We start from the raw sequence: 16,262 nt of genomic DNA, 5'->3' as shown, positions 1-16,262 counted from the left end.
CCATCCTGTCACCACTGTGGCATAGGCCACGGGCATCTGCCCAGTCTGGCATTAGGCTCAGCTAGAGAGAGTAGATGGGGGAGGGGCTGTTCCCATGGGGACCTGGGTGTGTCCACAAGTACTGCCACCAACTGGCTGGGGCTAGATCTGGAACCTGCTGACAGGCCCAGCCCTGCCCTGCCTCAAGACACCTGGAGGTGGATGGAAATAACTTCCCAAGAGCTGGGCCTCAGCTTTGGCCCACTGGGTAACCAGGCTGCTTTAGGTATCCCAGTTTGCTACTTAGCCAGAAGAGCCTTCTCTCTCCTGCACACCAGAGTTCTCAGCATGGCATACTTGGGGGCTTCTGGCTGACAGTTAAAGCCCTGAGTACCCAGTCTCCCTCCCACAGACTGAGGGTCTGAGAGTGAAGTGAGTACCCTGAATAGGGTTTGGCCACAGTCCCACAGCAGAGACTCAGGCTGGCAGGGCCTGGAGCAGCCCACAGTCTTCTTGGTAGGGGATTAGCTATCGAGATGGCTGAGACAGATACCAGGAGAGGAGAACAAGTGGGATCCCAGCAGCTAAAAATGGGTAAGAAGGAACTAGAGGAAAGGAGGAGGAGGAAGGAAGGGGAGGGTTAGCTAGTGATCCAGAGCAGGAAGCCCCAGCACACCAGCCAAGGAGTAGGCAGGGCTGTGAGGGAAGTGGGAAGCGCACGGAGAAGGCTAGGGGAGGAGAATCACGGGACCTGCACGGTGAAGGGGAGGGAGGCTGGCTGGAGCAGGCAGGGCTGGGCCCGGCTGGGGTGCTCCTGAAGCCAGCTGGGGCAGAGGCTGTTTATTTGGTTTCTCATTAACCAAAGGAAGTGCCTGGATCAGATGGGGCCTCTGCTGCTTGACTGCCTGCCCAGAGCAGGGCCCCTGCCTGGGCCAGGGGTCTCTACCCAAGGCTGGTTTAGGCCGGATTGATTTCTCTAACTGAAGGGGATCTGGATTGGGTAGAGCCCTTCCCACACGTCACCAACTGAGTGTCCTTGGGTGGCTCACTACCCAGCCTGGGACACTGGCTGCCCCCACCGTCTCAGTGGGGAATCGAGTTTCTGGGGGCCTGTTGGAAGTAGCTGTGGGAATGTGAAGTAAAACCTCTGGGAGAGGGCAAAGCAAAGTATGGGGCAACTTCTCCAACAACCTAGAAGATCTGTGACCTCTGTTGTCACTTGCTCTGGCCTGGGAGCCGAGGCTGCTGTTGGTCTGAACTCCATGTCTGCTTTGCCGGCCACACAGCACCACTCAGTAGCCCTTTGTGGCAGAGTGTCCTTCACCTGGACAATGCCTGCCACTGAAAGAAATGCACTTTTACACGTGTTATCTCATTGAATTTCATAAACTTCCCTGTGAGGGTAGGAGGTGAAGAATTCTTGGCCTCATATTTGAGATGAGGAAACAGACCTATTGCAAGAACACACATCAAGTGAACGCAAGTCCGAGGCTTCGAGCCCAGGTCTTTTACTAGACTGTGAGCAAACAGAAGTTGCTAGAGGGTGATTCTCCTCCACCCAACCCTTACACACACACACATACTCCTTGCCCACCTTGGGTGAGACTGAGGAAGTGTGCTTCCTTGTGGCTCTTGAAGAAGGGGAGCCATTCCCTCCTCATTCCCTTACTGCCTGTGTGGGTCGGGGAGGGACCAAGCCTAGCTAGCTGGAGGCAGGGGGTGTGAGCTCTCTGTGGTAGGGCCCCAGACCGGCCCCACCCTCAGCTCTCCTTCCTGTTCCAGCTGGGCCTAAACTCCCTCCCAGTGAGTCAGGGATAGAGGATGCTTCCCAGGTGAGGGTGGGGCTGCTTGGCTTCCTCCACACGCTGAGTCCAGATCACCAATGAAGCCAAGCTGAGCAGGTGCTAATCAGGCCTCAGTTTCCCTGAATGGCTAGGCCTTGTGGGGCTGAAAGGCAAGGGCTCTTGGGACTTAACTGTACTGATCAATTTTAAGCTCCCAGCCTCCCTGAGGCACCAGGGATGTGGATGGCCTGACACCCTCTAGTCAGGGACATGAGCATGAACCGAAGGATCCAAGAAAAGACCCGGCCCTACTGGAACCATCCTAGGTTGGTCCTTGCTGAGAAAGCGGCCCTTTGGCCACCTGGCATCAATCACTCTCGGAAATCCGGCCTGCCTGCCTGCCTGCCTGCCTGGTCTCCTGTCCTGCCCAGGCACGTCACAGTCCCACTGACACCCTAGCTGAGTCAGCCCCAGCCTGCTGGGGGACCCTCCTCGCCCATCTGCTGCCAGCCTCCTGTACAGCTGGCCATCAGATCTGGGGAGTGAGGGCCTCAGCTGGTGCTTGTTAGGTTGGCTCCCCCTTCGGGAGGCTGCTGAGGGGGAGACCAACCCCCATCGAGGACAGGGGTCATAGAACCCAAACTGAAAGCAATTTAAGGGCATGGGGGAGACGGTAATTATAGGTTCTGTTTCCAATGGTTAATTATCTAGCTGGCAAAGAGAAAGGAAAGAGGGAAAGCTGGGCGGGGGAGGCGGGGGAGAGTGGATAAGGAACGTGTGAATGGGTAGGGAAGGGCAGGAAAAGTTTGCCATTGGGCCTTTTGAAAGAGCCCTGAGCTGAGAGGCTGGAGCCCAGGGCCTGTCCAGATCTACCATGACTGTTTCTGACTAGGGGCAAGCAGGTCCCTGCCTCTTTGGGCCTCAACTTCCCTGTCTGGGTAATGAGGAGTGGGATTACATTTCTTCAGTTATTCAGAGAATATTTAGTGAGCACCTACTGTATGCCAGTCAGCAATCTGGGCACTAGGGTATGGTGATGAATAGGATAGTCATGGTCTCTGCCCCCAAGGACCTCACATTCTAGAATGACCTTTAAGTGCCTGATTAGCTCTTAAAGTGCTTCTACGGTAATGTGAGAGGCAGAATGGAGGATACAGAGATTAAAAGCTTGGGTACTAAAGTTAGCCTTCCATGTGTTCATTCATCCATTTTTTAACAAGTGTTGAATGCCTGGCACCAATAAAGGGTAGCTGTTGCTTCTCCCACGAGGTGTGGAGTGGCCAGTTAAGCTCTGGGACTGCGCTTCCCAGGGATCATTCTTGCTTTGACAGTGGCCCCCAAGCTCTGGCTGGTCCCATCTTCATTGACCAAAGCTGGCCTTTTGAAAAGTTCCTAAACATCATCATCAGAAGTTATCTTGAGGTCTCACTCCCAATCTGCATCCCCTATCCCCAAACTCACCTGGGCTGGGGGCTGAGCAAAATATACCCATGATAAAAACGTCCCAAAGCCAAAGTGGAAAAGATGTGTGCCCTCAGCCCTTATCTACTGCTGTGGCTCCATGGGCTAGTCTCTACCAGCCTTTCCCAGGAGCAGTAGGTAAATACCTGGATTCTGGCCAGGGCCCTAGGGAGAAGCTCCAGGTGGCTCCTTTGCTCCCAGGGTACCAGGAGCAGCCAAGGAGACTGGGAGTCACCCTGCACTGGGGTCTGTCTGCTGGCTGGATTCTGATGGACAGAGCCCTTGTTCTTGGGGGGACCAGTGGGTTGCCTCCCTCACTGCCCTCATGCTTGTTCAGTAGAATCTGAGAGGTCAGAGGCCAGGAAATGGTAGAGCTAGGACTTTCCTGAGAGTCCTTTCTAGATCAAATGTGTCATGGGGAAACTGAGACCCAAATACCAGAAGAGACTTACTGAGAGGCCTATGAAGAGTGCTGATAGGGCCACCTCTTTTCCCTCACAGGTCACAGCTGTGGGCCCTCTTTGCACACAGCTGTTTTGTTCTCCCAGAATCCCCAGGAGCCCTTTTGAGTGAACCAAACAAACCTGTATATACACAGTATTTATATTGACAAACAATGTAAGTTTATACAAGGCAATTACCAAAAGGACACATAATCCTGAGGAAAATATGGTCCTGAGAGGTTTATGCCTGGTCAAAGCAGATCTGGAAAAGCAAATGCACTAACAGTTTGCCCCCTCCCTGGGGTCCCTCTCTTGTGGCACCTCATGCAGTTCTGAAGTCACTCTTTGACAAGGACAGCCTGACAGCCTGGAGGTCTCTGAAGCAGCCAGACCAAGGATTGGGCATCTGGAGGCTGGGTGGGGCCCTAAAGGTCTCGGGATTCATCCTTCCCTGGGAACCCAAGGCAGTGGTCCAACCTCCCTTGCACACCTCCAGGACCTCCCTCCCTCCCTCCCCCACCTGGGCAGCAGTCCTTTCTGGACAGCCTGACTGTTAGCTGTCCTTGCCCTGTCTTCAGGCCCCCTGCACACACTAATAGCCATGGCAGTAACATGCTTTCACATGCAAATTGCTATGGAATTCTCAGCCCCTGCCTGTGCCCCAGCCCCCAAGGCCTCCCCCTGGGCAGATTCAGAGAAGAGAATGGAATCTTTCAAGCTGTTTGGGCGTTTAGAGACCCACTAGTCCAGCCCCCTAGTTGGATGGATGGGAAAACTGAGGTCCAGAGAAGGGAAGAAGGAGCTGCCCAGAGTCACACAGAGAGTTTACCAGGACTGGCCCTCACCCAGGTCTTGTGACTTTCAGCCCATTGCCCCTTCACATCACCGCACAGCTTCCCAATCCCTCTTCTCCCACCCCACCCCCATCCAAGGCTGTTAATTGTGGGCTCTGGGATCCCTCCCTTTAGCACAGCCACTCATCCCCAGGGCACTCTCAGTGGAGCCTAGGAGCATAGAATCTAGAAAAGAAAAGGCCAGAGGTGCCCATGACTTAAGGGCACTGCCAAAGAAAGGGAGCCTTTCTCCTTTTAAACAGGCAACAGGCAGGATTTGCTCACTTCTCTCTCTCTGTGTACGCCCCACCTCCAGTACCCTGATCCTGGCCAAACTGCTCTTGTCCCCCACAGCAGGCCTGCCAAGCCATGCCAAGCCTTTTCCTGGACTCTAGCCCCACAGATCTCCCAAGCTTTGTGTATCATCACGCTGCTGGAGGTGCCACCAGCAAAGCCTGGACCCTGGAAGACCCTGGGAGGCCCTGGGAACCTAGATCCCAGCTAGGGTATGGAAAAATCTCCTTTCTCTTCTGTTCAGCTGAAACAAGATTGGAATTTTCTGAATCGAACTTTACAAGGAAATGAAAATAAACACCAAAGAGGGGGAAGAGACCAGTTTACAAGAGCACAGGTGACTGTTCCCAGCTCAGCTGAGGTCTTGCCACAGATGGGTCTGAGCTAGAAACTTCTTGGTTATCCTTTAGTTCTGCCTCTTCAGAATCTCTTAACTCTGCTCACTTCTTATCACCCCCAGTGCTGCCACACTTGTTCTCCCGCCTGGATTATGGTAATCACCTTGCAACTACAGTCCCTGCCTCCATCTATCCCTCTCTCTTGCAAACAGCAGCCAAAGTGTTTTTTTCCAAACTCTATCCTGTCTTGTCAACCAGCTTCAGTTTCCATTTCAGCATTTCACGTTTGTCAATCACCCCTTAACTCCATAGCACGGTGGTTGTGGCCCTGGGTGATCTGGCCCCTGCCTACCTCTTGCTTCTCACCTCAACCCCTCCACACTGCATTCACCTCACATTCCAATAACACAAATCTATTCACAGGTCCCTGAGCAGAACAGGGACCCTTAAGCCTTTGAGTCTTTCCATGTGTACTGCCATCAGCCAGAAATGCCCATCCCCTTGCTCCTGGCCTGCAACTCCTATGCATCCTTTATGCACACTCCCAACCCTCAAATCCAGGCAGAGTTGGTACTCTCTTCTCAGCTTTTGTGGTGCTTCTGCTTACACTATGTGGCCTGTGTCTGTTTCCCCAATATATTTTGAGTTTCTGGAGAGCAGGAACTGTGTCTCATTTGTCTCTGTGTCTCATTTAGAGTGGGACCCAGAACAGAGCTGAGGGCAGAGCAACATCAGTGAAACTTTGAAACATTTGTCCAATTGAATGGGCTTGGCTGGGCTGTCTCTGCCCTCTCTATCTGCTCACATTACTGTCCAGCCAATCTGAAGCGTCAGTGCCTTATTATATTACCCTACAATAAAAGCAAACATTTATTGAGTACTTACTATGGGCCAGACACCATGCTCAGCAGTTAGTCACATGCATTGTTCCATGGACACCTTATGTTTCAGTGAGGTCTCAGGGAGGTCCCTATCCGAGGTAGAAACACAATTAGCCCCGTCTTACAGATAAGGAAATGGAGGCTCAGACAGGGAAAGTACCTTGCTCGGGGGCACACAGCTAGGAAGTTGTAGAGCAGGGTTTGAAATCAAGAAGCCAGAATCCAGAGTCCACACGCTTAGGTATTTTGCCACTTAAGAGGAGTGAGGTGGCAGTGCCAGCATGGGGAGAGAGTGAGCTGGAGTCCTGTAGCCTGCAGCCTTGATGTCAGCCATGTGGCTTCAGAGGCCTCCTAGTATGGGGCTCCAGATCACACTCTGGGATCAGGCTGCCAGGATTACGTCCCAGCTTTGCCACTTTCTAGCTATGAATTCTTGAACAAGTTACTTAACTCTCTCTGTGTTCCTGGTTTTTTCTTCCATAAGGTGGGGCTGAGAGTAGCAGTCATCTCATGAGACTGCAGTGAAGATAGAGTGAATGTGCACACAGGAAGCCTCGAGAACAGGGTCCTGGTGATTGCTCAGTACATGGATCTTCAGAGCCATGACAGTTGTGCTACCCCTCCTCTCCATTCATGCCCTCATCAACTCCCTCTCAAGCTCAAGGTCCCGGGGCTTGGCTGGCCTGACCTTGACTCCTGAAAGCCCAAGGGGAGGAACACCCAGTTTGCTGTGCCCCCAGAGGGGTTTGCAGTCAGAGTTGGGATGCCTGCATTTGAGACCTGACTCTGGCACTCATACTTGAATAAGTCATCTCTTCTCTTGAGGCTGGGTTTCTTCTTCATTTGTTGGGAATGGAGTGATGTCAGCAAAACTGCCTTGTAAAAAGCAGCAAGTATACCTCGATGCAAGGAGCTATCACTTCCCATCAGAATGTGTGTTCCTTTAGGGCAGTGAACCTGGTGCTCAGTTAAAAGCTGATGAATCCATGAATCAGTGAGTATCTCCCACCAGAATCCATGCTCATCCTCAGCCAGGCTCCAGCAGCCAGAGGCCCAGAGCTGAAGCAGAGACACCAGAGCTTCCAGGTACAGTTGGAAAGAAAGATGCACTAATAAATGGCTTTTTTTCTACACTCATTAAGCTGGTGATGTTTAAGCTAGTACAGCCTTTCTGGAAGGCCACTTAGGTAATCATATATATGTATATATGTCAATTATATATAATATTTTATCATTTATATGACATATATGTGATATTCGTCAAAGTTGCTCAGTCGTGTCCGACTCTTTGCGACCCCATGGACTATATAGTCCATGGAATTCTCCAGGCCAGAATACCAGAGTGGGTAGCCTTTCACTTCTCCAGGGGATCTTCCCAACCCAGGGATTGAACCCAGGTCTCACACACTGTAGGTGGATTCTTTACCAGCTGAAATACAAGGGAAGCCCAAGAATACTGGAGTGGGTAGCCTATCCCTTCTCCAGAGGATCTTCCTGACCCAGGAATCAAACAGGGGTCTCCTGCATTGTGGGTGGATTCTTTACCAACTGAGCTATCAGGGAAGCCCAAATATATGATATCTATCACACATAAAAATTATGTGCATGTCTCAGTCAGTAAAGAATCTGCCTGCAGTGCAGGAGACCCGGGTTCAATTCCTGGGTTGGGAAAATCCCCTGGAGAAGGAAATGGCAGCCTACTCTATCCTTGCCTGGAAAATCTCATGGACAGAGGAGCCTGGTGGGCTGCAGTCCATGGGGTCGCAAAGAGTTGGGCATGACTGAGCGACTAACATTTACTTACTTACATATATATATGTATCTCAAAAGTCTAAAACATTCTGCTTGTACTTACATATATATATATATAAAGTCTAAAATGTTATCCTTTTACTGGGCTCGTCACCTCTTAGTAACTCAGTTTCCTCATCTATAAAATAGGGCTGCTGATACTACCAATGGGTCATTGAGAAGATGAAGACATGGAAAAGACATTGAGAAGACAAGACATGGAGAGCCCTTAGCACAGGGCCAAGCACATCATGACCACGCAGTCAACACTATTATTACAATTACTATCTCTGTGTGTGACAGTTGCATAACTGCCTCTGTCATTAGAATATGACCTCTTGAAGGGTAAGAACTATGATCTATTTTTCTTTCTTTCTGAATCTCCAGGGCCCAGTATAGAGCTTGGCACATGGTAGATGCTGAGTTTGGTAAAAAGAACAAAGCCCTCAACATGAAGAAGAGGCACCTGAGGCCCAAGAGAGGACAAGTCGAGAGCTGGGCCTAGGATTCAGGTCTTCTGTCTTCAAATTGTAGTGTCTTGGGGACTTGGGGGTACAGGTGAGGATTGGGGCAACCACTCAGATTCCTTGAGCTGAACTGCCTGGGTTTTTTTTTCTGTACTTTGGGTCTGGGGTCCCTGTGGTCAGAGGATCTCCAGGGCTGGAGCAGTTGTGCAGCCCCTCCTCCCCATTCTTGCCCTCATTTCCTCCATCTCAGGCTCTAGCCTAGCCCAGTCAAACAGGAAGATTCATTAACCGTCTAAATATACAGAACCCAGGGGCCATGTGCAGCCTGCAACAGAGCTGGGGTCCCAGCAGGGCCAGAGCCTGAGGCAGTGGTGCTGGCTGAGGGCTGACTAGGAGGGGGTCTGGGAAGGGGGAATCCCCAGGAACAGCTAATGTGATGATTGATGGGAAGGTGAGTGAAGCCAGGCCAGTGCCAGGCCCCAGATCTCTCAGTCTCTATTCCCCTTTGTAGCCACCTATCCTTGCATACTCTCTCTCCACCTGGCAGGTTCAATCCTGGTCCTCACAACCAGTTTTAGTACCTGGTACCCCTCCCTGCACTCCCCAACCCTTCAGTGCTGGTCCCTGAGCCTCTGAAGTATGGAGCCTAAGAGGTAGGTGACCAGGAGTGGGGGTGGCTTTCCCTAGGCTTCTGCCTGCTTATTATTGTAAGGGCTATTTCTCTAATCAAAACTTCCCAATTACCCAAGGGCCCCTCTGATTAATATTCCATGATAACAGGAACAGGTCACATCTGGCTGCAGGAGCTGGAATTCGACACTCCAGGAGTTCCATGATTGGTCTGCAGGAAGAATAATAAACTCTCTTTCTCCTGCCCCCCTTTTCCCTTCCTTCTCATTCAGAGGCTCCCCTTTTCCTCTACCTCCCATTCCCCAGGCCCTGTCTGTCCCTCTGGATCCCCATCCAAGCTCTGTGCTTTGCCCTCTGCCCACCTCCCCAGTCTTGGGCAGCCTCCTAGCCATTGCCAGCTTCTACTTCGCTAGCTTGGCTCTTCGGCCCAGGAGTGTTTTACACTGAGATGTGGCAGGCTGAGCAGGTAGGGTCGTTGCTGAGGGATTATGGGTTCTCTGAATGTATCGTCTCATCAAGTCCTCATTACCATTGTCCTACAAGGAGGTGGCGTTATCCCTGTTTATTGATGGGGTGTGGTACATCTGAGAAGCCATAGGACTTGCCCAGTGTCACAGGCTTTAAGTGACAGCACTGGGGTTTCAAACTCAGGGCTTTCTGCTTCCAAGGGTCCTCTTCTCTCCACCCCTCCCCCCGATCTTCTGAGAACAGTGTCTGTCCCTGGATGTCTGGATGGAGATGTGACCAACCAATAGGGCATAGTCAGTGTGATGAATTTTTAGGCGAAAATGAGCTGAGAATTTTTAGCTGAATTTCATAGTCCAGAGAGGAGAAAAGACTTGCCCACATCCATGTGGGAAGGTAGCACTGAATATGGGACGTGACCCCAAGTTTTCTAAACCTCAGATGAAAACCCCTTCCATTTGTCATTTTGCAGACAGCTTTTGCACCACAGGACAGAAAAGATTTGCCCTGAGCCAGCCCTACCTTGGGCTTTCTAGGTAGCTCAGATGGTAAAGTGTCCGCCTGCAATGTGGGAGACCTGGGTTTGATCCCTGGGTCAGGAAGATCCCCTGGAGAATGAAATGGCACCCCACTCCAGTACTCTTGCCTGGAGAATCCCATGGATGGAGGAGACTGGTAGGCAACAGTCCATGCGGTCGCCAAGAGTAGGACAGGACTGAGTGAATTCAGCCCTACCTTAGAGAAAGTTGTGTGGCCCTCTGGTCGCTGCTTCCTCCTCCTCCTTAGTCACCGTGATTCTCAGTAGCCAGGAGGAAGGGCAGTCCCGTGGGTGTCTGGGACACCCATTTTCTGTTCCCCTTCCCAGTGGCGGGACACAGGCTTGATCATGCCTTACAGCAGTTTGACATTGTTGAGGAGGGGCAGGCCAGTGAAGTATGTCCCCTTCCCCTTACTCCCCAACCTGGCCCATTCCTCTGCCTCTTTCCTCTCTTTTAGCTCCCCTGGCATACACCTTTATTCATTGCTGTTCAGAAACACCCTGGAGTCACCTTTCCAGTTCATCACTGGGTAAACCGAGGGCCCTGGATAAGGTGACTAACTAAGGCTTTGACTCAGTCATTGTCCCCAGGCTCCAAGAGCTCTTTCCATCCCCTCCATCTCCCAGCTGGACAGTCCTGGCCAGAGGGCTAACACATGGGGTGGGTCCATCCTCACATCCCGCCCCATGGTGGGATCTGAGACCCACTGTATTTTGTAGTGAGTGGTGAGGCTTCTGGGACACAACTACTCAAGATTAATAGAGGCCCAGATGGGACTTGAGAGATCTTGAGCCCTCCCTGTGCAGTAGGGGCCCATGTCATCTCTCCATGTCTGCTATCTCCCTGCCTCTGCTCTTAGTGCCCTAGCGTCCCAGCCTCTCAACTCAGACTCCTGCCTCTGCCTCCTCCATGGTCCGACATTACATTTGTCCTCTACACTGAGGGAAGCCTGACCTTCAGTTCCAGATCCAGGGTAGTAACAGAGCTTCTCTATGCCTCAGCTTTTTCCTCTTAAGGTGGGAATAAAAATCAGGTCTATCTCATAGGGCTGTGAGGACAAGCTGAGAGCATGCACATAAACACGTAGGACCATTCCTGGAGTGGAGGAAGCGCCTGTCACCATCCAATCTGGTAATAATGATAAAAGCTAACACCAAGTGAGGGATTGCTCTGCGCCAGACATTGTTCTAAGCATTTCACGTATGAGAGTTTATTTAATCTCCAGTGCAGTTTTCCACGGTAAGTGCTATCATTCCCATTTCAAAGATGGATATGCTAAGGTACACAGGTGTTATACAGTGTGCCAAAGCTCACATTTGCTAGTACTCTGTCAAGCAAGCATTTGAACCCATGTAGTCTGAATCCAGAGTTTGACCTCACCCACTGAGCCATTTTGCCTCCTAAGAAACAGTCCATGCCTCCGCAGTACTTACAGGATAAAGTCTAAATTCTTCAAGCTGCCACTCAAGGCTCTCCTCCCGACACACACACTATAAATCACCTTGAGAACTGAACACCAAGGGTACTCACTTGCTTCTAAGCCCTGGTTTAGGCAGTTTCCCCCACTTGGAATGGCCTCTTCCCACCAGCACACCACACACACACACACACACACACACACAGCATCCCTGTATGTCACACATGTGTGCATGCTTAGTCGCTTCGGTTGTGTCTGACTCTGTGCGACCCTATGGACTGTAGCCCACCAGGCTGCTCTGTCCATGGCATTCTCTGGGCAAGAATACTGGAGTGGGTTGCCATACTATCCTCCAAGAGTTCTTGCCGACCCAGAGATTGAACCCTGGTCTTTTATGTCTCCTGCACTGGCAGGCAGGTTCTTTACCACTAGCGTCATCTGGGAAGTCATGGATGTCCACACAGACACAAATCCAGTCTCTCCAGGTGTTTAACTCATCTCCAAAGCCAATGGGTTCAAAGTAAACACCTGGAACAGTGGGGTTTGTGTATGTTTGTGTGGGGTGAGGGTGGAGGTGGGGGGTGGTTTGGGGGAGAGGGGAAGTTTAGAGGGACATTTCAAGTCTGACCACCCTCATGAGGCTATATGAGACCTTAGAGGTTCCATGAGCCACTCACTGGTCCTTAACCATTTTACCACCTAGGACTGTCCTTTTAAATTATTCCTCCCCATTCTTCTCTTCCCCTTGTGTTCAATCCAAAGGCTTTAAAGATCTACCAAAAACTGCATTTGAAAAATATAAAGCAGAACCAGCAGGGAAGGCTGGTCTCCTGGCAAATCAGATACCACATTTGAGAGGTGTATAGATTTTACCTTCTCTCCCTACCCTGCTTCTTCTGAACTTGAGTTTGAATGACTTGATGCGACTTCTGGGCAAACCAGATGCTGGGGCTGGGCCCCCTGCAAATGAGGACAGAAAGATCAGTCTTTATCTCTCTGCTGTTGGTGTGATTCTATTGTCATGGTCTAGGACTAACTGCAACAGACAGTTGATCCTACTGCCCAATTATTGTCAGAAAGCAGTCCTTGAGATCAACTACCTGAAAACCCAGATCATCAGCATTGGCAGACAACCCCCAGCATTCCATTGGTTTCTCTCCAACTATTTAATACAACAGGTCAAATCATTCAGTTACCTGGGGGTGCAATTTGCAACCAATTCATCTTGGAGGGTTCACCAGGAAGCTATATTGCCTAAATTAGATGTTCTTGGGGCATTTTATTGAGAGTTTTTGAGAGTTTTTAAAAGGCCACAGTGGCAATTGGTAACGCCTGCTTTGAAAATGTTCCAGACAGAGATGGCTGCAGGCCTGACTCCATGGCGGAGAACTTTGTATGTTGGAGGGAATTCAGAACTGTTTTCAGGGGAATGGTGTCCTCATCCATGGGAACCTTCTGGGTCTTTCTGTGAGAATCTCTCTTAGGGCCTCTTGACCCATAAAAGCCCTCCCCTCTGCCAGGCTCTCCAGTCAAGCACAGGTCTCTGCCCAGCATCAGTGACTCACCACAGTGACACTCTGAGATCCCTCTGGACAACTTAACCGTGAAGCCCCTGATGCCCCAGCCTTATCAAGAGCTCATTCTAAAGAATTAATATTTATGGTAGGCTGTCTGCAAAGCAGACTCCCCACCTATCTCCTGGAGTCTTTTATTATCCTTAGTTTAAAGCAGTTCATCAGTGAGCTGGGTATTTGGAGTGCAACACTATGGTCTTGCCAGAGGCAGAAAAATGATTATTAGTTTGATTCTGGTAACAGAGAGACCTGGGTTTGCATCTAGCCCTACCACTTTTGGCGTGTGTGTCCTTGGGCAAATGATTTCACCTGATGCTCAGTTTCCTCATCTATAAAGAGGGAAATAGCTATTAATAACAATAATAAAAAAACAATAAGAATAATATTAATAATAATTAATAACAACAATAAAAAATAATGCTCACCTCCTGAGTTGATTTTGGGGGATCTATGCCTGGCACATAGTAAATGGTGGCTATTATTGTTTATTTTTATTCTTGGAGAATTGCCCTGGGTCCTTGCAGCAGGTAGCTGGAGGGAATATTGTGAGAAAGTCAACCTGGTCATTGCTAGCTGCAGGAATGTTATTGAAGACACTGCGTGGTAGCTTCTCTCAGGGTCCTCTTTGTGAAGGGTTAAGGGAAAGATGTGATTTCCTTTCTGACCAGGGGAAGCCATGCTTCCCTGGAACACTTGGTTTATTTTTATGTTACAGATGTTGTGAAGCTTATAATTGATGATGTTTGCCTCTTTAATGTGGCTACCAGGAGAGCTGAGAGCCAAATGCAGACTCTAGTAACTATAGAACTTTAGAGAAGGCATTTTGTGTGTGTGTCAATTTTACTTCCAGCTTTATTATTTTCCTACCTCATTTTTCTTTATCTTGATTTCTCTCAAGTACATATTTTATCATTTTCTATTTTATGGCATTTGTTCAGCTGTCCCAAATCTTCTGATGAATAACTTGTGCTATAAATTAATGTTCTAAAAGGCACCATCATTTGCTGAATGTTTTCTTTTACCAGTGCTTACCAAGAATTAAATTATTTAATCTCACAATCACCCTATCACAAAGGTACAATTATTATCATCTCTCTTTCATAGATGAGAGAACTGAGGTTCAGAAGGCCAAGTTACTCACTCTAGGTCACACAGCTTGGTAGACCCAGGAAACAATTTCTACTCTCTGAGTCCAGAGCTATACCATCACTCTGCTGTGTGCCTCTGATAAGTAGGCAGATTTCTACGGGATGTATGTGTATAGAAGACAGGTTAGATAAATAGGTATAGGCAGGTAAGGTAGGCATAGGTGGCAGACAGTGAGATGAAAATATGATTAGTTTTTCCATAAGATAGCTAGGGTTGCCTTATGGAGGTGATATAATTCTAGCCCAATGCAAAAAAAACTTGATGTCTTTAGCCTAAACAATCCTACCACAAGGAAATGTTCATTTTCCCTTAGAGCTTTCAAAAATTGAGATACTTGTGGCTGTTCATTAACACCTTCACGGACCCCACTTCATTCATGCGTGTATCCATTGTGCAGCTACTCTGTGGCTGGGCACTGGGGACACAGTCATAAGTAAGGCACGATGGGTCCCCATCCTCAGGTCCCCCCCCCCGACTCACTGAGATAGACATACATGACAACTAGAAATCATGGTACAATTGCTGAAACCCAGGCCTCTCCAGAGTGTTTAGGAAGTACAAAGGTAGCCAGGGATGGGGAGCAGGAGGTCAGTGAGAGTCACGAAATGATTTAAGTCATCATCTCATTGAGAAATGCTTCCAAGATGAGGAGTTGAGCTAAGGGTAGAGGATGATTAAGAGTTTGCTAGGCTACAGAAGTGCCAGAGGGCAGGCAGAATCACACAGGAAAGGCGCAAAGGTGGGTGAGACCAGGGCACTTTGGAGAAGCTGCAAATAATCTATTCTGGTTGGAAGGCAGAGGGTATTTCAAGTGGCCTAAGAGATGAAGCTAGAGGAGTCAGGAGGCCAAATTATGAAGGGTCAAGGCATTTGAAGTTCACTTCAGGACTGATGAGGAGTCCTGGAAAGGTTAGAGTCTGGGAAGGGACCTGATCAGCTTGTTGTTTTAGAAAGTCATCCACATCCTCAGAGCAGAGGGGGAAGGGGTCAAGGCAAGGTGAACAGCTAAGATGTAGTTTCCACTGTCCCATCCTGAGCCACTATTAGATGTGCTGCTCCCTCAGCCAATATCTGTTGAGTACCTATTCAGTGCCAAGCACCGTTGTGGGCACTGGAGAGATCTCAGTAAACAACATAGACAAATGTTGTCTATGCCCTTGGAGATACACAATAAGCACTAGACATAATAAATAAGTAATCTATATATTATACTAGAAGGTGATTTGAGTTACAGGAAAAGAGAAAATAGAGCACAATTAGGAGGTTCAAGATTGTCATGGTGGGGCTGGCTTCAGGCCTTATCGAGAACGTGATATTTCACTAAAAACGTGAAGACAGAAAGCAGAGGTCATATGGGGACTCTGCCTGTGTCTGATTCCCACAGCTGTTCACAGCCCAGGCCAGTGGACTTGGGCTTTAGCAGTCCTGGGTTCAAGTCCTGTTATGCTGGGCAGGAAACCGCCTTTTGGAACTTGCATTTTCTCCTGTGCTCCTTGCCTTGCGTGGCCATGGTGACATGATGGGCACAACAGTGCTTTGTAGTCTGACACAGGCAGGGCCCAGAAGTAAAGTGCTTATCATGAATCTTCTCTCCAGTGTCCCTACCCAGGCCTCTGGGGACCCCAAGGCTCTTTGCACCTGAGGAGCCAGTGGAAGAGACAGCCATGGGAGAGTTGCTGACTGTCTCTTGCTCCAGGGAGGGTGAGCAGCTTCTCTCAGCTCCAGAAAGGCTGAAACTGGGCCATGGGCTGGGCCTGTGGCATTGTGGCTATTGCCTCTACTATGCACCACTGGGCATGAACCCACCATGTGGCAGAGCTGGAAGAAAGCCCTGACAAATGATCCAGCTCAGCCCCTATGGGACAGATGGGAAAGCTGAGGCCAGGGAGGGCAAGAGACTGACTCATAGGCACACAGCGAGTGATTTAGAAACACCTGGCCTTGGGGTCTAGGTCTCCTAGCCCCCACATGGATTGAGGTAGAGCCAGGAGACTGCTTTGACCCAAGTGAGTTTGTTCATGGTTATGGACTACCCTGGATTTTTTTCTCCTACAGAGGCTTCCTTTGGGGGCTTGGCGCCCACTGCTAAAAATAGCTAACATTTAACATTCTTCCAAGAAACTTTCACTCATTATCTCATTGAGTCTCTCAACAACCCTATGAAGCACTCTTCTTACCTCTCTTATTGGTGAGGAGACTGAAGCATAGGCAGGTTAA

The sequence above is a fragment of the Oryx dammah genome, unplaced genomic scaffold, assembly GCF_014754425.2.
Source record: "Oryx dammah isolate SB20612 unplaced genomic scaffold, SCBI_Odam_1.1 HiC_scaffold_23, whole genome shotgun sequence".
Classification (NCBI taxonomy): domain Eukaryota; kingdom Metazoa; phylum Chordata; class Mammalia; order Artiodactyla; family Bovidae; genus Oryx; species Oryx dammah.
This window is presented reverse-complemented; position numbering follows the sequence as displayed.